The sequence below is a fragment of the Homalodisca vitripennis genome, chromosome 1, assembly GCF_021130785.1.
Source record: "Homalodisca vitripennis isolate AUS2020 chromosome 1, UT_GWSS_2.1, whole genome shotgun sequence".
In the NCBI taxonomy this organism is placed as follows: domain Eukaryota; kingdom Metazoa; phylum Arthropoda; class Insecta; order Hemiptera; family Cicadellidae; genus Homalodisca; species Homalodisca vitripennis.
In genome coordinates this window covers 33,048,042-33,075,179 of record NC_060207.1, presented here as the reverse complement: position 1 = coordinate 33,075,179, position 27,138 = coordinate 33,048,042, and positions in this window count along the sequence as shown.

Genomic DNA, 27,138 nt, shown 5'->3' with positions numbered 1-27,138 from the left:
TAAAAATATAACAAGACAGTGAAATATACAGGGTTAATAACAAGTCTGGAAACCCCTGTTAATATTGTAACGGCTTACACGAGAAAAACTTAACTCTGCACAACTTAATATACACATTTTGCACACTCGATGGTGTTTATAATTTTAAGTTTCCCCCTAATTGCCCATTTTGGGTTTGTGAACTTATTAATTATTGCCCAAAAAGTACTTCATTATATAGCATAAAATTTTTCAGGGTTCAGATTTCCTAGTGTGACCCATAACAATATTAACAGGAAGTCTCCAGTTTTTTTATTAACCCTGTACAATTAGTTCTTGTGCTTAAGTACCCGACGCTGTAACTAACATCCAAGTTTGGATACCGTGTGCACCAGAAAACGTAGATTTTACCAAAAGATATATGTTTAATTTTAAGTTTATTTTTTCCTTAACGTTATCAGTACTTTTGGTTAATTAGATAAACCTTTATCAATTATGGATAATTTAGGTTGTTCAATAATAATATGACAGAAAACATGTTTTATATAGGTAATATGATATGAGCAGGTGTGTGATGATATGTGAGGTAAATATAATTCGGGGAGAGCAACTGACAGTATGACACGTGCCGCGGACGAGTCTGTTTCTGACGAGGACACAATACAGCTGAGTCATTAGTCAACTGACAGTTGATAACAATAATTAATTACTGGCTCTGCAAACTGATATTTCAAACAAATCTGGCCTTAGAGTCTCGCATTTGGATTATAATAATAGTAGGTTCAACAAATCCGTGATGTTTTCATATGTCACAGCAACGTTGAAAGTAAAGATTTAGTCTGTATTCAGCTCCACGCTCAGCTTTACCCTAGATATTCTATATGTTCACAAACTTCCAAAAAAATTAAACTGGTCAATGTGCAACTGCTTCTTCATGAGTTTAACACTCTATTTTACTGGCGCTCATCTAATTTACTTACACCATGGCCAACTTAACTCTCTGGATAACGTAAAGAACAGCCCTATTAATGCTCTTTAGCTTTCCCTTCAATCTAGTAAATCCCAAGATTTAGCTAACCCTCTAATGGGGTTGGGATGTAAAGGTTATTTATATAAAATTTTAATCCTAATATACAGCATGTATTTAAGTAGTACATCAGTGTTTTCAATATTTATAAGAACATTCACTCTTGTCAATTTAATGACTTCTGTATTTATAGCGATTTAAGAGTTACGCCTCCACTAGTGACACGTGCAAGGTAGAAATACATTAGTTTCGTCTCTATCACAATTGTTTCCTATTAAACATTAAATTGAGAAGAATTTCAAGATGTTTAAACATCAAGAAGTTTATTAAAAATGCATAGCTATTCCCCATAAACAATCATGGAAATTGTTAGTAACAGTTTTATTTGCTTTGAAGATCAGTTGAATGCATGCCACTGTTATGTTAAAACATAAAAAAATAATACTAAAAGCCAGTCTAAAAATGTTGTAATCATCTATGAAAGTATTTAAATAAAATTCCAAAAATAATTTTTTGGGATTTCTGTTTACTACTCGGACCAAATTTTAAAATAACAAACTTTTAATTGCGCCCTTGTATGACATTTTATAAATCTTCCACATTTTGAAAAGGTTTCATGAAAATAAACTACAAACTCGCATTTTATAAAATACTGCTATTCCTGTAAGTCTCCAGTGGATTAAATAACCGTAAATATAACGCTATAAGCCCTGGAGTATTAGACACCTGCTGGCTTCCACGCAGCGTTGCCTTGCGGAAAGCTTCCTGGGGTTCACATCCTTATGTTAGTAAATATAAAGATCTTTAATTCAAGTTTACTTTAGAAAATAATGCTTATATGACGGTTTAAAAATTATGTATCAAATAATGTGACCTAAAGGTGTTTTAATTAATGAGTATCGATTTATTATTTCATAGTAATTTAACAATATTTGCTTTTTCATTGCCAACAACTGACTCTGAAGCAGAGGGTAGGCTACATATATTTTATGGATATGTATGTAGCCCAACTTAAGCTCCCTCAAATACTTAAGCTCCTTCCGCATGGGTTGAAGAAGCTAAACGTACTCTTAAACCAAGAAATTCGTCCTTTGAATATAAGATTTTGGGATGTTTTCTAAATGCCCAATGGCATACATGAGGGATACATGTGATACCTAGGAGAAGGAGTATAATATTATTTGGTGAGATTGAGAATCATTAGTAACCTGGATATCTCAACTAATACTGCAGTTATAGCGCTTTCCAACTATCCAGCGAGGAGCGCGCCCCTGATACGTCACAATTAAAGTACACCATGTTCTAGGCGCAAGTTCTCAGAAAATCGAGACAAATTCCGGTTAAGTGTTGTCAAAACTTAATTGCATCATTATCATCTGCTTGCCACACATATCTTCTTTCTACTTAAGGTGTTATTAATTTTATAATTGGTACTCACTGTGATAAAGCAACTTTTCCATTTTCCCACTTTTTAAAGATCAGGGTACCTTTGAATGTCGCATTTTGAGAGGATTTGGGATCGTTCTCCATTCTGCTCCAAACAGTGGCTGGAAACCATTCAGTTTGTGCAGTTACTGTGCAGCCTGCTTACGTAATAAGGAACTCTTGCGGCCCCCAAGGCCATACTTGTATTTATTGTTTCATTACAGCACTCCTAGGAAATAATGTCGATTCTGAAATGCCACTTGTAATTGTATTGTAACACTACAATTATATACGTTCGATCATAATGTTTCGTTTCCACGCATACTAATTTAGTAAACGAGCCCTCTATATGACTCCTAACATGTCAATGTTTAAATTAGAAAGGGGATTTCTTATCAATGACTTACAATACATAACATTATTGGCCTTTTATAATAAAACATATAGTGTTTATATTGATCCTGGAAGACAACAAGATCTGGAAACAACGGCAGAAGGCCCATATACCAGTGGGGATGCAGTTACGTCGGGAAAGCACTTTACCTGAAATATAGCTCTTGTTCCAGTAACGGCCTCGACGAGCGCTCTTTTTCCTCGACATCCCACAGCTCTTTCTAACTTTCATTCTGGAACAAAATATATTACGACCTTCCTCTGACAATGATATCGGTTTTGGCTAAACAAAGCTCATGTACTTACATATTTTTAAGAGTAAAACTTCTTATACATTTATATATTTATACCTATTTGATATTTTACGATACACTTGGATTTTACATGTAACATTTATTTGTTACTAATAATTTTTGAAGCGGTTGATGGATATATATTAATATACTTAAATATTGTGTTAACAATAAAGTTAAAATGTGAAATTATTTGTATTTATGTAAGTAGGGATAGAAACGTAAAATATGGTATACCGTAATCATTTAGTTCTACTTTAATAAAACTACATTAATAACAAAACGCTCATAAGAAATTTCATAAATATAATTTTTCAGTGACAAGCGGCTTTTCAAAATCTATAAAAAACCATATGTAGGTGACTTTCATCTAGGTTTTAATCACCATGATAATTGGTGTTAGTTTTACAAAAAGCATTGATTTCTAAAATTCTATCGAAAAAAGAAATTAAACTAACATACAGTTCACTTCAACTATTTAGTTCATATAGAGATACAAATCAACCGATAATTAATTGTTGATCAAACATAATTCATGTTAAATAACCTTAATTCATATGAAGGAAACAGGATTTTTCCGGAAATTTTCCATCGTTCAGTGAAACAAAAAATCAGTAACACTACGTTTTGAGATCCGAAATCTGATTTCTTCTTAACAATAATCATTAAAACTGTATAGTCGTGTACAGTTTTTTATTAAGTGCATGTTTTAGAGTTAGTGAAGTTGACAAACAACATGGTAGTTGTGATTCCTGACCTAGGCGTGCCACAACGCTTTGGTATGATTGTTTATTCCTAGTTTGTAATTATGTATTAGTTTAGTTATTTACCTGAAAAAGAGATCAGATTTCAGATCTCGAAACGTAGTGTTACTGATTTTTTGTTTCACTGAACGATGGCAAATGTCCGGAAAATCCTGTTTCCTTCACAATCCTTCCATCGTCAAAAATAAACTTCAAACAAAGAATTAATTCATATGTCAGCCGACAGACAGGTTAGTAAACGATCGGGGAGTGAGAAAGCTACCATATGGTAAAGTGCCTCCAGTAATACTAACTTGAGGCCACTAAGCCGACTGGGCAGTTTTCTCAACTTTACGGAACTGTTAGCAGCTATAAACGTTGTTCTAGTTCGATAAATATTCAATACTTATATCTTATATTGTAATTTTAACTTTTATATTGGACAAGTTGAATATTAGTTATGAGAAGATCTCACATGATAATAGGTATTTACTGTTTCCAACATACATAAAAAGAAGGGAGGGATAATAGTCAGGAGGAAACCATGATGAACAAAAAATCGAAATGGTTGATAGAATATGGCTTGGTACTCAAATACACATAACACATATTTTAAGTGTATTTCTATCTACTTATTAATTCCACTGTGTGCGTGTAGTTAAATTATTTACACTTGCAATCAATCATAATGGTAATTAGGGTGGGTGCTCTATAAGTAAATGACTTGAACAAGTAGAGTCAATCGGTCGAATTTTTTAAAATCTCATATCCAAAAGGCTAAATATTTACAGGTTGTATAATTTTTATAATCGAGTTTGTATAATAACATGGCTTCGAGCGGCTAACCGGAAATTATACTAAACATCCATGAGCTAAAAAAGGCCAGAAATTGATAGAACCTGGAAGTTAGTATGCTTCTAGAAGATAGATGGTTCCAGAAAGTGGGGAAAGTTCTTGACGCTGATTGACTTCCAGAGGCCGAGGGCTCTCAGAGATACTTCCAGAAGAAGCCTCCAGAGGGAACAAGCTTTCAGAGACATGTGCCACCTTGAAAGCAAGTTTTTATAGTCCTGCATTTACCTGCCCTTTAATATTATGTAATTAGCTTATAATCTAATAATTCATTGTAAAAGATGCGTTCGTTCTTTCCAATTTGATATTTTGATTTTACGAAAAGGATATTCACTATCAGTTTTCAAGTTCTTAAATTAGATCTGATACGGAACAATTGTATTCTACTATCGAATGGTATTTAGCAACGACTTTCGACATAATCGATCTTGCCACGTTGTTAAAAAAAAGTCATTCTACACTAGCATTATTTCAGTGTCAAATTAAAGTGATCTGAGGAAATATTTTGATTTAGATCGGAGGGGTTAAAACTTTAAAATATAATTACAGTAATTGTTTACTCGAACGTCAATACAACTGATTCAAAACGTACAAACATTAAACAAAAAATGGATTAACCATTTCCATAAATACAATTTATATTTAGTATCGGTTAACTTAAAAGTATAAATAATGAATGCTCAACTCATTCTACATTTATAAGCATATGCTCTGTTCAAGGTTAATTAGTATACTTCCAATAATAATTGTTACATTAATTTCTATAAGGAATTTTAGTCTTATATTTAGTCAAATTTTGAAGATGAGGGGTTAGTAATCATGATTCTAATGAATTTTAACAATAGATGACCAAAATTATATTATGTACATCATTTGTGTGGTTTTGAAAATATTCTGCTTTAAAATGTGAATTAAATAAATAAATTTATATAATATGGATCAGGTCGTTTTGTGTGAGTAATCAAGTATGATTATCATTATAGGGTGGCCCAAATATCCTCTCTGGAACTTTTTGAATTCTAAGCTACTGTCAATAATCTTTATTATAATCGATGGACATTGAAACGTTGAAAACTATTATTTCATTATCTTTGAAAGTATTTTTATTCTATGGAAATTAAAATATGTAACATCAGTAAAAGTTAAATACACGTTACAATAGATGCAGACAAGGTAAGTACAGCTCATGGTCATTCCTACTCCACCAATCCGGATTTATTTACATACCGTGTCACGCAACGCTAATGTACTCCTTGTTCAGATATAGGATTCCAGAAATAGCCAGCAATCTATTTTTGTTGTAATTAGGACTGTTAATTTAAGTTATATTTCGCCATGATCTTCTGACATACATGAGAAATAAAATTTCATCCTTTTCCATTGTTATGTATGAAACTTTATACTCTGTTATATATCTTGAAAGAGTCAAGAACAAATTACTTATTATGACAAATGGTTCATTACCAAAAGCATAAAAATTAAGTTGACATTAATTTATCATTAATTAGTTGACAAAATCAAATTACTAGTTTAACTATTCACAAGTTCTGTATTTTACAAGTAGTGATTAAATAAATTTACCCAATTATTTAGATTGAAAATGTATTCACTTTGAAATTGTACTCAAAAGATAATAATGTGTTTAGCATTAAAGTTGCTTTTGTAAACATTTAACCTACAAAACGTTTAATGCATTAAACTGACTCATTTCAGTTCAAGAAAGAAAAATATGTATGTAAACCAAATGCAAAGTAAGTATATGCGATTGTATTGCTTAAATATATCAAATATTTAGCTACCCGATCTAGACAACATAAGAAAACAATATATTTACCTACCATTTTGCTGTGGAAATGGATTTAAAAAGAATTATATTCTATCCCAAAAAAATCTCATGGAAGATTGTTTATATGATTATATTTGTTAAAATTAAACTATAAAAGAGTTTCTAAGAGAAAGCTAACATTTCTGTAAACTATATTTATCATCAACAATTATTGGTTTATTTTTTTAGATTTTTAGGCAAACAAATCTTTGATTCTTTACCTACAAGGTGAAATAGATATAAATCTTTCCTGTCTTATAAGTCAGCCAATGAAGTGAATAGTTCACTAATAAAGCTGTATAGAATAAAATAACTAATTTAAATCCAAGTTAATTATTTTAGTTTGTTGTTTTTGTGGGCTTAAAATCGAATTTATTGTCTAGTTTTTCGGAGACTAGACCAACGATAAATAGAGCGGTTTACAGATCGAATAATGGACTTTTACCAAACAGGAGTTTTATCAAGATGAGTGGGAGGTGAAATAGAAAGATCCTAATAACAGTTTTATTGACTTACAACGCATTACACTTTGCTATCCAAACACATTTTGGACATAATTGACGAAATTGAGAAGCTATTTTGATACATTTCATATTATACTGTACAAATTTAATATACTCTTGTGGCGGTTATAATTGTATTACTTACTTGTGGCATATTCTGAGCATGGTATACTAGATTATGTTCAACATATTTGATATGAAAACGTTTTAAGATACGCTTCCCAATCATAAGGTATGGTACGTATACAACCATTGTATACGCAATCAAGAGTAAATTTATGATTTTTTTCTTTGATTAGGATACTTTGTAACGTATTTAATAATTGAATAAAGATATGTTGACTCTTATTGTGTAATCTCAGGCAATGGTAAAGTTTTCATATTGTTCGTTGTTTCCAAATAAACTATAGTAAATAATATGTTCCATTATGACTTCCATCAAATATAATTTAATAATTATTTTTTAATTTAAGTATTTTCATTAAATATAAAAACATGTCATTTTAGCTTCGCCCTGGTTATCATAAAAAATGAAAGTTTATTGACGTGCAACTTTGAAAGAAAATTAATTTCGTTTCGTGTAGCAACGTACCAGAAAACGTTTTCAAGACAAAGCTATATCTACAACTTATTATTGTATATTATATTACTAATATAAATATTACTATTATTATTATTATTATTGGTAACTTGCAATATTAACGAAGTCTCGCAGACAACAAAAGATGAATAAGGACGTTTGAAAGACCCTCTGTTGATTTGGCGTCTAGGCCTGGGGGAAAACATCCTTATAGTATTGTGTGTGGAGAATAACAAGGGGTAATTCTGACTCTTCACACGTTCCCACTGCAGTGAGAGATAGCAGCTCGAGTCAGACTCTCGTGTCTGAGTTGCTGGAAGGTAACATGAGGTACACTTCTAGATTCCAGATTCTACATAGGTAATTTTTATATGAAGTATTTTACGGAATACAAACTGTAAATACAGGATGAATGAATTTTTTCGTCTTTTAGTTATAATTTTAGTAATTTAAATAATTAGTAATAAAAATTAATGTGTAACGGAATAAATAAATGTTAACAAAAACAATTTTTAACTTTTGTAAACAAAATGAAATGAGAAGCTCTAGGAATAAAGCCAGTTTGCACAATTTTTATGGTTAGGAATACCTAGACTACGAGACTTTAACAGAAAAAAACCTGCAAGATATTAATAACGACCAGATTATGAAAGCTTTTAGCCGGGATCTTCGATTGGCCGAAGCTTACCAGGTCTCAGGAGCATCCAGATGCCGTTAACTCAGAAAGTTAGGGATAGCTTAGGAGTAGGAATTTACCATTTACCTTAGTTTAGGCAGGAAGCTGCAAAATGCCGCAACCTCTCAGTGGTCGATAAATAATAGTAGCTGAGAACATTATGAAACTGGGAGCTTCTAAATTCTGAGAGCTACTAGAGTGCGAAAGCTCAAGAAGTTGTTCCCGAAGACGGACAGTCTCAGAGCACTATATTCTAGAGTCTGGATTCTCTAAATACCAAGAGCTTCTAAAGGCCAACAGCATCCACATACCAGTAATACTTAACATTTGGGAGCTCTTAGTGACCGGGTGTTATACACACCAAGAACTCCCAGAGTCTAGAGTCTTCCAGAGACCCGAGGTTCATAGATGATGGCTACGAAATCTAAGTAACATCGTGTCTAGTGTCAAGTGACTAGTGACCGATGGCTCCTAATGCCCCATATCTCTCAAAAGCCAAGATACTAAGCATCTGTAACCATCAAAGATTAATTAAGCAATTAGTCTGGAATCTCCCGCAAGCCATTAGAGTTCATAGTCAGGTGAATATATAGGGAGGAAAATGTGGTTTCTCACAATATACAAACAATATCAATAAGAGAGTCGATGGGGAGTATCTAGCAAATCCAGATGGTGTGTATTATGGTCCATGGCTATTTCAGTCTTGTTAATGTCAATCCTGAACTAAACCTATCCTCGTGTTCTCAAAATAATATGGTCTAAACTGTTTTATAGTTTGTTTCCATCATTCTGCTCGAATATATCCTGTCACTGATCTGTCAACCTTTACCACGTAAAAAATAAAGCAAATAAGGAAAACAATATCACGCTATATAAACATTATTATTTTGTTTTGCGCAATCTTGTAAATCATTATGGGAAATGAGATAAATGTAACAATTTAGATCGTAGATGAGATAAATGTAAAAATTTAGATTGTAGATTGTTTTAGAAGCACAACACATGACGTCACGTATTAGACTTCGCTGATGTACATGCAAGTCTATAGCTTATTATATTGTCGTAATGTCCAGTAAATAGATAAAAAGAAAAAAGTCATACGGAAGTGTTTTACATCCCCCTAGCAAACAAAAGAGAAAATTACGTGCGCCTTACGAGTGATATACTTTAATGACGTTCAGCTAAATTCCAAGGTGTAAACAGGCACCATCGTTAGCTATGTATAAATAAGTTGAATGCTAAATTTAAAATCTTAAACAACATAGTTAAAGATATCTATATTGTTGAGATATCTTGCCACATAATACGTTCACAGTTTCTCTTATTAGGTTTTTTATTAAGTCTACACACCAAAGCACCTAAATATGATTTTGTATGTATTGAAGTACTTAGACTACATGAGTTATGTCAAATGTTGAAATGTCAAATGCCTGTACTCAATTTGTTTACATATTAATTAATTTTAAATTTTCGCCTTGGCATCATGGTTATCCAATGTAAAAATATTTGCCAAAGATCAACAAAACGCCGTAGATCGACATGTACCAACATCGATGTACGTGTTTACTATATAGGAGTAACGCATCATGCAAAATTTCAAGTATAAAAGTCAGTTCGTTTCAAGATATGCGGAAAGACAGGTAGACAGTCATAAATTAAACTTTTCCAGCGCTTCAAAATAATGGGTTTCACCAATATACTCAGTTAATATTCATTCAGTATGGCAGATATTTTACTGAAATAACGCGTGATTAAGCAATATAAATTATATTAATTAATTACTTCGATAGAAAACAGAAGTTTGGAATTGGAGATCTCTATACCAATCTATACTTCTACTCGGCTTCTATAGACTAGAGTAGTAATCGCCATTGGATGCAAAGACAAGCGGAGGGGAACTCATAAAGCAGGCAAGGTAATGGAATCAGCAACTAGGGTGGGATGGTCAAGGGTCAAAGACAGACACGCTGACTGAGCACACGATCTTCTCCCACTTTGGCTCTAACTTTGATTGTAAACCTTATCTGCCGATTTCTGATATAAGAAGTTAATAACACAAGGAACTAGAGATCACTATACGAATATATTCTTCTACTCGGCTTCGATAGGCTAGAGTAGTAATCACCATTGGATTCAAAGACAAGCAGAGGGGAACTCATAAAGCAGGCAAGGTAATAGAATCAGCAACTACGGTGGGATGGTCAAGGGTCAAAGACAGACATGCTGACTGAGCACACGATCTTCTCCCACTTTGGCTCTAACTTTGATTGTAAACCTTATCTGCCGATTTCTGATATAAGAAGTTAATAACACAAGGAACTAGAGATCACTATACGAATATATTCTTCTACTCGGCTTCTATAGACTAGAGTAGTAATCGCCATTGGATTCAAAGACAAGCAGAGGGGAACTCATAAAGCAGGCAAGGTAATAGAATCAGCAACTAGGGTGGGATGGTCAAGGGTCAAAGACAGACATGCTGACTGAGCACACGATCTTCTCCCACTTTGGCTCTAACTTTGATCGTTAACCCGTATCTGCCGATTTCTAATATTAGAAATTAATAACACAAGAAACCACTGACACTCATAATGCGTATGAATTAAATTTAACACGTGATGCTACAATATGTACTTTGTCATCACTCAGTGTGTATATATTCTAAAATAAATATACTTATAACTAAATTAAAATGTACATTTGAATATCAATTTGAACTTATATAATATTACTGTATACAAATAAATTGACAGAATATTTCCACAATTAAAATATTAGGGCACTGAGCTCAATCCTGTTATTTGTAAAACTCATTGTAACACTGATTAGTTACTAAAATATCTTTTTTCCATAAAAGGCATTAAACCCTTATGAGAACTTTTCATGTTCATATTCGTTATCTTTAGAATAAAATGGATGCAAGAGGTGAGTCTGTAAATTTTCCACCATAACTAAATACAATCATACACGATCAAACACCACATCAAGTATACTTTTTGATGTTGTACGCTTAATCTTACACGTATCGTGTATGTACAAAGAAAACTAGGCAGCAAGAGTTTGAGAGAATTACCAAACATATTTGTATGCCGCCAAACTCGCGACTGTACTTGTCAACGCAGGCACGTCTTGGGATAATCTGCCTACTATAAACACAGCTGTACGTAAATGAACAAACTACGGCACTTTTACTCCCTTATAAAATAATCTGAAAATTGAGATTTCCATTTTTAACAGACAAACACATTATTAAGAGCCGTCATTATATTTTTAACTACAAAACTCAAGACATCACTACATTAAAATCTAAAGGGGGCTAGTTTTGTGCACTACGAAATAAATAAATTTGATTTGATTACCTTATTCTTTACTACATCAAAATTTAGAATGTTGGTTCTAGGAAATCTGATTTTTGTTACAAATTTGTTATTGGGCTCATTAAAGTATGAAGTAGGCGAAATTTTTACAAAAAAGTAATTAAACTATGCATACTCCAAGGAAAATTGTGTTAGAAACACCTCAAAACATGAACTACCAACTAATATTACATAATAGTCTGCAATAACTTGGAGGTTAAGTGGTAGAGAGGACTTTTAAGTCCTAACTTCGCCTCTGTAAATAAAGTCATTTTTCATTTCATTTCATTTCATTTCAATAACATTCCTTTCGACAATGTAACATTTAAAATATTTGAAATGGAGTGGTGAAACTTATGGTCTGATATTTCTACATTGTGTTTTGATTGATGTTAGATTTGGTCTTTGTTTGGATAAACAATAATGGTAGAATTCTCTTTAGTGTGCATATGTGATATCTTAAATCGTGGATATGTTTGTGTACAGTATCCTTAATGTGTCTATTGTGAAGGCTGTGAATTTATGCTATTTTTTCAATGAGGAGACTTGTTCTACATATTAATAAAATGTGTTGTTAACTCATCACAATGTATGATTTTTCCAATTCAACCTCCTCATTTAAAGAATGTATTTACTATAGGCTACTATTCGTGTATGCATTGTGTGTACTGTGTAGCTCTGCATTTATAAACTATACAATCATTATTTATAATAAGTGGATTGAAAATTCCCTGAGAGCGTTAGGTGAAGACTTTCCATTGTTATGTCGCAACATAAAATGTTATGTCCGGCTAATTCTTGTTTTATTGTTTTAGCCTCAGCCTGTCGTAAAACAGAGTGGTTATTTTAGCAGGGATAGGGTTTGATTTGGCCGCTTTAGCGAAATGGTATAAGGATAGTGAGCTGTTGGCCCTCGTATTTAAAAGAATATATAGCAAGCAAAATGGGACCGATCGTAACCTTTAACACTGTGCGTACTGTAATATTCTCTAAATAAATTCCAATTTCAATTAATGTTTACTAAAATTTTAAAAACCATTGGCACATATTAGATATTTTAAATGAATCTAAACAAAATTCAATACTGAAGAAGAATTACATTTATTACGTAAATTTCATAGATGTCTAGCTATTTTAATCACAATTTTATGTCACAATGTTCAGAGATTTCATGCATTTTTACGAACCATGGGCCTCCATCATGGTTTGGACACCTTTAGAATAAGGTTTAACATGGGTTGTTAGCATTTAAAGATTTTCTAAACCCGACCTCTATTACACTCAACTATCATATTGAACAGTTGAAAACAGTAGAAAATAATTTCCCTGACTTTTATGGTTAATAATGTGGGATTACAGATAGAATAGAGATTCTATTTAAATTAATTTTGGTGAAAACTAGAAAAATTGGCTATGGATTGACTTTAAATATTTACAAAAGGTGTTATGTATTATATATTTTTCGTATAAACACTGTTACATTATATATTCTGAAGTTTGGGGTGAAAGGGGTGATTTTAAGCAGCTCGTGAGGTAGTAGTATACTGCAAATTTAATAGCAATGACAATAGTATTATCTAACTCTTACTATAGATAGTACCAGTGACAAATTCAAAGTGTTTAGTGAATTCAGGATGTTATTTAAGCAATGCTATAAGCTATAGTGCTATAACATATTATGACATTGTGACATGGCTAAGATACACACTGATTAAATTTTGATATGTCGTAGATAGTTTGTGATATTTTTACCACAAGATCACTATGTTCATTTAACAAAATTATTAATTTGTGATTCCCTGCTGTGGTGGATGTAATTCCATTATTACACCGTGGCTGCAGAGACACTTGGCTGTAGTAATAACACTGGCCTCATGAATATGTATGTGGATAAGGACTGTCTGAGGGGTGGGCGAGTACTCAAAATGGTAATCGGCACAGGCAACAGACTTAAATACCTGCTAGCTTTTGTAAAATAAAGTTCTTGACAACAGAGAAAATCCTGAGTCAATTTGCCTGTTGACATCGGGTTAGTGTCTGAGAATAAAAGGTTATTCTTGAATTTACGAGTACTTCCTGGCTTTCTAATGTCGTCTCTCCATGAACATTGAGAAGGATTTGTGTTATTGATATTTCATTATTCACCTTTAGGAAATTTCTGAGTTCAAATCCATAAATGTTAAGTCAATACAATTTAGCATCTTCTTCAATAATCAACATTTTAATTCACGTGGCCTTGGCGAATTGTAGGCATACCAAAACAATCGCTTTCACTTATAAATATCTTATCATTTCACACACAAAAACTGAGTTTATACTTAATCTATAAAGGGAATTTCAACCCACCAATCCACTGATGTTGAATTTTATGGGTGTTATATAAGTGCTATAAAAGATAACCATTATTTCCAAACATTAATGCATTTAAAGCACTTTCGATAGCAATATGTCGTCTAGAAAAATCTATCGTACAGTCTATACTACCCGTCTAGTTCGAGACCAATCGGTATTTTTCTAAATTTTATCCAAATACATTATCTTTTGAAAACTGTTATAAGTAAGAAAAGTGTACAGGTATATAAATACAGGTATGTAAATACTGTATATTCGTTGTAAATGAAAAGAATGAAAGTGAGTAATGATTTAAAACTGAAACTCAAAAACTGTAAATTACAAGTTTTCGCTTACCCCAAAGAATAAAAGGATTTCAAATTACAACATGAACTTAAAAACCGTTCAAATTATATTCTACCAATACGTTATTTTTCTAAGTTACATTAGTGGCCAAACTTTCTGATAATTGCATCATTCTTGGCACAGTAGTTTAAACATTAACTTTTGAAATGTATCTACAGTGATGTAATGTTAGGTATAATCTACACTGTTTTTATTTACACTAAATCTTCATTTTACCACCACTTCATACAACATCAAACAATTTAAATTAATCAAAAAATTTACCACGGCAGTTTATATTTAAGTTAACATCAAATATTTTTTATATTTTTAAAAGAGTATAATGTTACATTCCTAGGTAAATTAAGTGAACATAGCGATAATATATTATGTAATTCGTTGTACTATCGTGTTACTTTATATCCCATACCACCTGTCTTCCAGTATCAAAAAATAATAATTCAAGTTAAGTACGTGTTATGAAACACAACTATTGCCTTTAAACTAATTCAATAGGCATGCCTTCCTCTTGTTGAACATGCACTACGGCATAATATGACCCATATCATTATTTGACTATAGACTACTTAAATTTAATATCACATAGTTTAGGAGCAGAGAGGCAAATTGCATGGCATAAACACACAACTTATTTTTTTATCAATAGAGAAGGTTTTCATAAGAAAGAAATTGATCGAATATTAAGTTGTCTATTCAAGTCCGATATTTGTATAATTAGGTCAACTATATTATGTACACTATTAGAAGAGGATGTGAGTGGAATTCTACAAGGTATAATATAGTGTGTACGCGCGTGTGGGTATGTAAGGCACCCTTTGTCAGTGTGTCACGTGGGCTTGACAGCTAGGCTTTATTACATACGACTGTCACTCACACTGACAGTACATACAAGAGAGACTCAGGTGATAGAATATCCAAGCGGCAAGTGTTCTTTATATTTATAATCTCTGTATCGTGCTGTTTATTTTTTGTTATGGACAGTCAATTTCTACATCGCAAAAGGATTAAATTTGTTTTGTATTTTTAAATACCTGAAGTATTTATACATGTTATAATAGAATGAATACAATATATTCGTATTTCAACTAAAATGATTTGTAATGTATCAACTTATTAATATTAGTAGTATTGATAATGTTAATGTCATTACTTTTTATAGGTGTTGGCCGTGTATCATACCAACTTCACTATGTATTTCTAAAACCATATATCTGTCTGATACACACACACACACACACACACACACACACACACACACACACACACACACACACACACACACATATCCATAAAATATATGTAGCCTACTCAGGTACTCAGCTTCAGTGTCAGTTGTTGACAACGAAATGGCAATGTAGTATTAGTACTTCACAGAATCTATAATAGTGCAATGCCACCATTTAATGCTGTACTATATAGTACAGCAAAAATCAAGAAAGCCATGAATTCCAAACTGATGTAGGTACCTAATACATATGGATTTACCCATATTCCATATTCTTTTCATTGTAATGCCATATTCATTACAACATCATCATTATTCATCATACAGTTCTTTTTTAGGGAGAGGCCATTTCCCTTTTAAGCCGTATTTTCTCTGTCATCATAGCTTATGCTAGGATCTTATCAAACAGAATAAAAGGGAGAGTCGATAAAATAAAAGATTGATGGTACTGATAACAAGTGTTAAGTTCACAGACAAGATTTGAATCTGCGCTATCTCTGATCCAAAATCCGACGTCTTAGACCGCTCGACCATCGGCACTCTCTAATGTTATCGGTTATCACTTTTCACAACGCATTGTGGCCATGCAATGGAAGAGACAGGATGTTAGCTAAATTAAGACAATATTCACATCATCATTGTCAGGAAGTTACCTCACTTGGCCCTAAAACACGTAACTGTCCGTTTTGAATTGTATAATTATGTTTGGTGTTTTCCTAGCATTATAAAATAGTTACTTTTTTACATGTGATGTTTACATGAATTATGGCTGTTTATAGTATATAACAGGAGTGTCTTGCTATCAACTAATGTCGTTGATACTACAGTAACGTGATTGCTTTATGTACAGATCAGATCTAGTAACGGTCTCTGACTGTTCCCTCCGCTACTGAACCACTCCAGTTCACGGGCCGTCTGTATTGTGTTCCCCTGCATTGATATTGTTTACGACTCGGTCCGGTGTACTGACGCACATTCCATCACCAGAGAGTGAATGAGAGTGACACTGCCCGGATAAAGAGCAGATGTCCATACATCGTCCCCGTCACATATCTGCGCTCCAGGTTTGATTCAATTATAGAGAGCTACATTAGTCACCGCGTCAGCCGAAGCAATGTGCGGGAGCGCCCCGTGTTTGTCTGTATTGTCGGGTGATTTGTAGGCAGAGAACGCTAACGTGTAGGCCTGCTGCACATGACTCATTACTCATCGCCAATTTCTACAATAAACCTTGTAGAATCCAAATCAGGGTTAGTCACCCAAGTTTTAGAATACACATTGAGCATAACTCAAACAAAACGTTAATCATTGCATACATATTAAACATGAGAATCAAAGAGGTTAAAATAAATTTTCTCAACTTAAACAGTATTATTTTTTCTCCTAAACAGCTCATTCAATGTTAAATAAAATACAGAAAATATGATTTGAAATTTAGAATTTTTACAAATTATACTTTCAACGCGAAATGCCCAATTTTGTTAATTTAACATTAATTTCGATCCTATATGGTGGAGCAATATCATTATTTGTATATCATACTTCTTAACTTCTGTTACCTGGGATCCACGTCCAAAAATCGTCTATGACGAATTCAACTAAGTTCAACTCTTTGCATCATTTCTACATCAGAGACAGTCTCAACTACAAAATATATTTTAATCTAGGCGAAGACGTATTCTTATTTTTCATGAAGTGCAAAATTAGTTATGTAAACTCTCATAAATTACGTTACATTCTTAGTATTCCTGAGATTTGTATAATAACTGGGAAAAGTGCCTTACCTTAGCATCTCTCTCTTCTCGAGATCAGGATCGGGTGCTCGTAGCATCCACAAAACTCCGCGTTTCTTGATCCATCCGCCAGTTATGGTCCATCTGGTTTCTTGAACCTGTGAAATTTTACAAGCACGGCCAGTTATGGCTTGCTGGAGAAAGTTCATCTGAATTACCGCTCTGACTCCACAAACTAAACTTTGGAGATTATGAATCACCAAGATTTATGAAGTACCAGACGTACACCCATAACGGCCTGAGATGTAGTGAAGCTCCTCTATACCAGGACTGTGATATATTTTCTATGGAACAGTATTATTTGTTTGGAGAAATTTATGCACCCACGTCATGTTTGGACCATCTAAATATAGAGGAATATATGTACCTGATGAGACAATGAGGATACCTCGAATTGAGAAAACACGCTTGGTGAAGCATTGCTTTGGGATCGTGTCTGAACCTCGTAGGTTTGCACCTGATGAGACAATTACAATACTTCTAGATACAACTTGATTTACGTAGTCTAGTTGTCTCTGATGTCGATAGCATGCTAAGTTCGTTTTGATTTTCATCACTAACCTTTTTTTCTTCAGGCTGACTCCAGATTCTAAGAATCAAGTTTCTGATAGCATCAGAGCATTAGACAGAAGATGAAGTGGAGCTGAACTGAAATTTGTATTTATTCACGATATATATAGTGATATAGTATTCCATTAGTGTATGGTCTCATTAATTTGCATAGTTAAGTTTAGAATATATTTATTGCATATTAATAAGTTGTTTATTATATTCTTTTTTTTCTTGGTATATAAGCAAAAACTCAAATTTAAGTATTAAAAAGGTATTATATCAGTATAAATGTTACAAATAATAATTTGTTTATTTATTATTAAAAAGAGTTTCAGTTAAAACTAGTAAACAAAAATGGTGCCAGATTTTTGGGCACCTTGTATAGCACTTTCAGTATAGCCTACGTAGAAAACTATTGAAGGAAATAATTATTATATTCTCATATTAAACTACAATACTCTAACTTTGTACTAAAATTATATTGATAATTTTATTAATTATTATAAGACTAAAAAGTAATAATAATACAAGATAAACAGGTTAGACCAATTCTTTTTATATTTTTCCTACGATTGTTCATTTTCAAAAATAAAAGTTATTATTCGAATTCACTTGAAACTTTATGTTTCATAATGGAAACTGTTCATTTTTAAATTAGATTTATTCTGCCAAGATATATAAATAACACACACACTTTGGCAATATTTGCATTAAATATCCGTTAGGTGGATTTTATGGTTTTACCAGTAAGATGTTATTAGTGAAATCACACAAATAATGATTCAATTAACCAGAATCGATGTCTTTGATATTTATACACTTGCCATTTTCTTCTATTACATGTAGTTTAGTGCTCAGCTCTAATGTTACTTATTAAAAACTTACTACATTTACAATTGATGTAGCCAGTAAGTGAGGCTCCTTACAGGGTTTCTAAGACAGTGAGCCCAATTGATTAGAAACCAAGTAGACTCAGACTTAAACCCTCCAAAGACTAATCAATAACGGGCCTTACTAAGGTGACACTGTGTGGAGCAATATTGGATTGTGGTGAGAAGGATGGCTGCGGCGGTACAGGCAATTCTCTGCCTTCAACTTGTATTGTTCTGGTAACTGCTGTGATTAAACTCGTCGGCTCACCCAAACTCCAGAGCTAACTCACGTCAAAAATTATTATTAACTTTCCTCCCATAATTTTTAGTTGCACTAAATCCTTTATTCTTAAGAACACAATTGATAAACGTACATAAATTATATATACTGAAATATATTTGTGCTCTAGATAATCCACAATAAACTTATTAAATTCTCTTATTAAACAGTACTTCCGAGTCCACCGGTTTTTTCTTGGATTTGTTGCTGAAATATCAGTAACTTATTATTGATGGGGTTCAAATGTAATCCATGAATCTAAATCCGTTTGAGATGCAAAATAATTGTTTATTACAAAAGGTATTTGGTAATACTATAAGGATTCCAGAAAGGTCAATAAATTGCGGAGCTTAAAATTTTCGAAAGTTTAAAAGGATGCTATATTAGAAGTAAATGGTGTACCGACTTATCCAACGAACTCAACCGAGATAATTCTGATAATTACTTACTAGGTGTCAACTTATTTGTGCTTTTTGGGACAGACATGGTTTCAACAAGCCATGTTTTTCTATATTTTATTTGAAACGGGAGTGGTTTTAGTCTCTAGAAATCATGATTGATGAAGTCAAGTTTAAATTTGTTACATTAAATCTACTTAAAAGTGTTCAATATATCCACATATTCAGTGCCTCTTAAGCTCGTAAACTTAAGCGTGTCAAGAATATTTTACGTCCAAACGTTTCTTACTCTGATATACAGACAGAACGGAGAAGGGAGGTTGTAGTCAATGTTGTGAATGTTATCAGCCTCTTTATCTTGGATCTCTTTCACGCCTCCCTGCTGTAATCAGCTTAGTGCAGCGTCGAGAAAATACTTGTTTGCCGCCCAGATTGCGTTCAAAACTTCCTTAAGATACTGCACTTGCATGATGGATAGGCTATGTTTATGATGCTAATGAAAGTGAAAACAATACAGTACATTGCATATAATGTATAGATTAAGTTTTTTTCTGTAATTCTTAGCTTTTATACTATAGTTTGGAAAATAACATATATTTCGTAATAATACACATTGATTGTCTTTATAAAGAAAATTTCACATGTTAATTTAGAATTAATGATATTGAATAAGAAGGAGAGAGGGAGAGAGAGACAGAGAGACAGAAGGCAGAACAGAATTTAATATTTTTGTTTATTTATTTTTGGCCTATTAATGTGTTTAAACCAGTAATAATCATAGTATAGTTACTTACCTGAAAAACACAATACAGTTTTTTGTTTGACATGTTAACTGAATATAGTTTATCACAGTGAAGCCCAAATATTTCAATATTGTACTCTTTGTTAATTTTCAGTAGAGTGTGAACCGTAAAACTTACATATTAGTCGTGGATAAATATTCTTAACTACGATACTAACTAACCCATCGCACTATACTAACGCAACAAATGTTTTACGTTCTACTGATATGATATTTATTATTCTGAAAATCATAATTCTAAAGCCTTTACCTCTCACCCGACACATAAATATAAAATTAACTGCAAAATAAATTTTAATTATCGTTGAAGATATTTCATGAATCAGTAACTATTCATGCAATATTATTCAGAGGTTAAGTTAAAATAAATGGTGTTTTTTATTTAATAAAATGTAGTAAATCACTAAGGAAACCTTTCTTTAGACACGCGTGTAGCAAAACCAAGTCCATAAAATTTATTTTTTCAACATTCTTCTGCTATGCTCAGAAATTTTAACATCAAATATGTTTTTTTATATTATGTGTAGTGGTATTAAATATCATTTACAATACTGTGCTTACAAGCCTGTTTCTGTGACATCGGAATTAAGATACAATGAAAACATTTATACTCAAGCCTCTTTGAAAAAAATAAGGAAGGAAGGAAAACCTTAGAAGTTTAATAATTAAACCTTAAACCTTAAGATTTGATTTATTAAAGAACATTGTCAGATCTTTAATAAATTCCAATGTTTGACAGAACAAAGAATGTCTGAAGCACAAGCTGTTGATTTGACGCCACGACGCCATCGTATTTTGAAGCGACCCCCTCCCTCTCACCACCGGGCAACATCCCGATAACATGTCGATAGAATAACAATAAGTGATTGTCACTCGTCGCACGTCCCACAGCATTGAGACATAGCAGATCAACTTCTGTACTCGACTCAGATCATGTCCAGATCCTGATAACATGTGAATAGAATAGCAATAAGTGCTGTCACTCATCGCACGTCCCTCAGCATTGAGACATAGCAGATCAACTTCTTTACTCGACTAAGATCATGTCCAGATCCCGATAACATGTGAATAGAATAACAATAAGTGCTGTCACTCGTCGCACGTCCCACATCATTGAGACATAGCAGATCAACTTATTTACTCGACTAAGATCATGTCCAGATCCCGATAACATGTGAATTGAGAATAACAATAAAGTGTGCTGTCACTCGTCGCACGTCCCACGTCATTGAGACATAGCAGATCAACTACTTTACTTTCGACTAAGATCATGTCCAGATTCACCGATAACATGTGAATAGAATAACAATAAGTGCTGTCACGACGTCGCACCGTCCCACATCATTGAGACATAGCAGATCACCTTATTTACTCGACTAAAGATTTCATGTCCAGATCCCGATAACATGTGAATAGAATAACAATAAGTGCTGTCACCGTCGCACGTCCCCACATCATTGAGACATAGCAGATCAACTACTTTACTCGGACTAAGATCATGTCCAGATCCGTTAACATGTAAACATTAAGTGCTGTCACTCGTCGCACGTCCCTCAAGCATTGAGACATAGCAGATTAACTTCTGTACTCGACTCAGATCATGTTCAGTTCCACGATAAAATGTGAATACAAGAATAACAATAAGTGCTGTCACTCGTCGCACGTCCCACATCATTGAGAGACTAGGAGTATAAACTTCTTTACTCGACTAAGATCATGTCCAGATCCCGTTAACATGTAAAACATTAAGTGCTGTCACTCGTCGGCACGTCCCTCAGCATTGAGACGTAGCAGATCAAAACTTCTGCACTCGACTCAGATCATATGCAGATCCCGACAAAATGTGAATGGAATAAAAATAAGTGCTGTCACTCGTCGCACGTTCCACCAGTATCGAAGACATAGCAGATCAACTTCTGCACTCGACTCAGATCATGTCCAGATCCCGTTAACATGTAAACATTAAGTGCTGTCACTCGTCGCAGCACGTCCCACATCATTGAGACATAGCAGATCAACTTCTTTACTCGACTTAGATCATGTCCAGATCCCGATAACATGTGAAATAGAATAACAATAAGTGCTGTCACTCGTCGCATCGTCCCCACATCATTGAGACATAGCAGATCAACTTCTTTACTCGACTAAGATCATGTCCAGATCCCGATAAACATTGTGAATAGAATAACAATAAGTGGCTGTCACTCGTCGCACGTCCCACATCATTGAGACATAGCAGTAATCAACTTCTTTACTCGACTAAGATCATGTCCAGATCCCGATGAATCATGTGAATAGAATAACAATAAGTGCTGTCAATCGTCGCACATCCCACATCATTGAGACATAGCAGATCAACTTCTGCACGCGACTCAGATCATGTCGAGATCCTGATAACAATGTGAATGCGAATAAAAATAAGTGCTGTCACTCGCCGCACGTTCCATTAGCATCGAGGACATACGCAGATCATAAACTTCTGCACTCGACTCAGATCATGTCGAGATCCTGGATAACATGTGAATGGAAAAAAATAAGTGCTGTCACTCGTCGCACGTTCCACAGCATCGAGACATATCCCCCCCCCCCGCAGATCAACTTCTTCAGCACTCGACTCAGATCAAATCCAGATCCACGATAATATGTGAATGGAATAAAAAATAAGTGCTGTCCACTCGTCGCACGTTCCACAGCATCGAGACATAGCAGATCAACTTCTGCACAATCGACTCAGATTCATATCCAGATCCCGATAATATGTGAATTGAATAAAAATAAGTGCTGTCACTCGTCCCGCACGTTCCACAGCATCGAGACATAGCAGATCAACTTCTTGTACTCGACTCAAATCATGTCCCAGATCCCCGATAACATGTGAATAGAATAAACAATAAGTTGCTGTCACTCGTCGCACGTCCCACGTCATTGAGACATAGCAGATCAACTACTTTTACTCGACTAAGATCATGTCCAGATCCCGGGATAACATGTGAATAGAATAACAATAAGTGCTGTCACTCGTCGCACGTCCCACAGCATTGAGACATAGCAGATCAACTTTCTGTACTCGACTCAGATCATGTCCAGATCCCTGATAACATGTGAATAGAATAGCAATAAGTGCTGTCACTCATCGCACGTCCCTCAGCATTGAGACATAGCAGATCAACTTCTTTACTCGACTAAGATCATTGTCCAAGATCCCGATAAACAGTGTGAATAGAATAACAATAAGTGCTGTCACTCGTCGCACGTCCCACATCATTGAGACATAGCAGATCAACTTATTTACTCGACTAAGATCATGTACAGATCCCGATAACAATGTGAATAGAATAACAATAAGTGCTGTCACTCGTCGCACGTCCCACGTCATTGAGACATAGCAGATCAACTACTTTACTCGACTAAGAATCATGTCCACGACCCGATAACATGTGAATAGAAAAACAATAAGTGCTGTCACACGTCGCACGTCCCACATCATTGAGACGTAGCAGATCACCTTATTTACTCGAAATTAATATCATGTCCAGATCCCCGATAACATGTGAATAGAATAACAATAAGTGCTGTCACTCGTCGCACGTCCCACATCAATTGAGACATAGCAGATCAACTACTTTACTCGACTAAGATCAATGTCCAGATCCCGTTAACATGTAAACATTAAGTGCTGTCACTCGTCGCACGTCCCTCAGCATTGAGACATAGCAGATTAACTTCTGTACTCGACTCAGATCATGTTCAGTTCCCGATAAAATGTGAATACAAGAATAACAATAAGTGCTGTCACTCGTCGCAGCCTCCTCGTCCCACATCATGAGACAGACATAGGAGATAAACTTCTTTACTCGACTAAGATCATGTCCAGATACCCGTTAACATGTAAACATTAAGTGCTGTCACTGACCCCGTCGCACGTCCCTCAGCATTGAGACGTAGCAGATCAACTTTCTGCACTCGACTCAGATCATATGCAGATCCCGACAAAATGTTGAATGGAATAAAAATAAGTGCTGTCACTCGTTCGCACGTTCCACAGTCATCGAGACATAGCAGATCAACTTCTGCACTCGACTCAGATCATGTCCAGATTTCCCGTTAAACATTGTAAACATTAAGTGCTGTCACTCGTCCCCGCACGTACCCAACATCAATTAGAGACATAGCAAGATCAACTTCTTTACTCGACTAAGATCATGTCCAATCCCGATAACATGGTGAATAGAATAACAATAAGTGCTGTCACTCGTCGCACGTCCCACATCATTGAGACATTTAGCAGATCAACTTCTTTACTCGACTAAGATCATTGTCCAGATCCCGATAATACATGTGAATAGAATAACAATAAGTGCTGTCAATCGTCGCACATCCCACATCATTGAGACATAGCAGATCAACTTCTGCACGCGACTCAGATCATTGTTGAGATCCTGGATAACATGTGAATGGAAATTAAAAATAAGTGCTGTCACTCGCCGCACGTTCCATTTGCATCGAGACATAGCAGATCTACTTCTGCACTCGGACTCAGATCATTGTCGAGATCCTGATAACATGTGAATGGAATAAAAATAAGTGCTGTCACTCGTCGCACGTTCCACAGCATCGAGAACATAGCAGATCAACTTCTGCACTCGACTCAGATTCATATCCAGAATCCCGATAATATGTGAATGGAATAAAAATAAGTGCTGTCCCACTCGTCCGCACGTTCCACAGCATCGAGACATAGCAGATCAACTTCTGCACTCGACTCAGATCATATCCAGATCCCGATAAATGTGAATGGAATAAAAATAAGTGCTGTCACTCGTCGCACGTTCCACAGCATCGAGACATAGCAGATCAACTTCTGTACTCGACTCAAATCATGTCCAGATCCCGATAACATGTGAATAGAATAACAATAAGTGCTGTCACTCGTCGCACGTCCCACGTCATTGAGACATAGCAGATCAACTACTTTACTCGACTAAGATCATGTCCAGATCCCGTATAACTTGTGAATAGAATAACAATAAGTGCTGTCACTCGTCGCACGTCCCACATCATTGAGACATAGCAGATCACCCTTATTTACTCGACTAAGATCATGTCCAGATCCCGATAACATGTGAATAGAATAACACAATAAGTGCTGTCACTCGTCGCACGTCCCACATCATTGAGACATAGCAGATCAACTACTTTACTCGACTAAGATCATGTCCAGATCCCGTTAACATGTAAACATTAAGTGCTGTCCCCACTCGTCGCACGTCCCTCAGCATTGAGACATAGCAGATTAACTTCTGTACTCGACTCAGATTCATGTTCAGTTCCCGAATAATATGTGAATACAAGAATAACAATAAGTGCTGTCACTCGTACGCACGTTCCCACATCATTGAGACATAGGAGATACACTTCTTTACTCGACTAAGATCATGTCCAGATCCCGTTTAACATGTAATCAATAAGTGCTGTCACTCGTCGCACGTCCCTCAGCATTGAGACATAGCAGATTCAACTTCTGCACTCGACTCAGATCATATCCAGATCCCGACAAATATGTGAATGGAATAAAAAAATAAGTGCTGTCACTCGGCGCACGTTCCACAGCATCGAGACATAGCAGATCAACTTTCTGGCACTCGACTCAGATCATGTATCCAGATCCCGTTAACATGTAAACATTAAGTGCTGTCACTCGTTCGCACGTCCCACATCATTGAGACATAGCAGATCAACTTCTTTACTCGACTAAGATCATGTCCAGATTCCCGATAACATGTGAATAGAATAACAATAAGTGCTGTCACTCGTCGCACGTTCCCACATCATTGAGACATAGCAGATCAACTTCTTTACTCGACTAAGATCATGTCCAGATCCCGATAACATGTGAATAGAATAACAATAAGTGCTTTTTTTATCAATCGTCGCACATCCTCCACATCATTGAGACATAGCAGATCAACTTCTGCACTCGACTAAGATCATGTCCAGATACCGATAACATGTGAATAGAATAACAATAAGTGCTGTCACTCGCTCGCACGTCCCTCAGCATTGAGACATAGCAGATCAATCTTCTTTACTCGACTAAGATCATGTCCAGATCCCCGATAACATGTGAATAGAATAACAATAAGTGCTGTCACTCGTCGCACGTCCCACATCATTGAGACATAGCAGATCCAACTTCTTTACTCGACTAAGATCATGTCCAGATCCCGATAACATGTGAAAAGAATAACAATAAGTGCTGTCAATCGTCGCACATCCCACATCATTGAGACTTAGCAGATCAACTTCTGCACTCGACTCAGATCATGTCGAGATCCTGATAATACCATGTGAAATGGAAAAAATAAGTGCTGTCACTCGTCGGCACGTTCCACAGCATCGAGACATAGCAGATCAACTTCTGCACTCGACTCAGATCATATCCAGATCCCGATAATATGTGAATGGAATAAAAAATAAGTGCTGTCACACTCGTCGCACGTTCCACAGCATCGAGAGACATAGCAGATCAACTTCTGCACTCGACTCAGATCATGTCGAGATCCTGATAAAATGTGAATGGATTAAAAATAAGTGCTGTCACTCGGTCGCACGTTCCACAGCATCGAGACATAGCAGATCAACTTCTGTACTCGACTCAAATATCATGTCCAGATCCCGATAAAATGTGAACAGAATAAACAATAAAGTGATTGTCACAAGTGATTGTGCACGCCCCGGAAAAAAAGAATTGAGAAAAAGCACATTAACTTCAATATTTGACTCAGATAATGTCCAGATCTCGATAACATGTAAATAGAATAACAATAAGTGCTGTCACTCGTCGCACGTCCCACAAGCATTGAGACA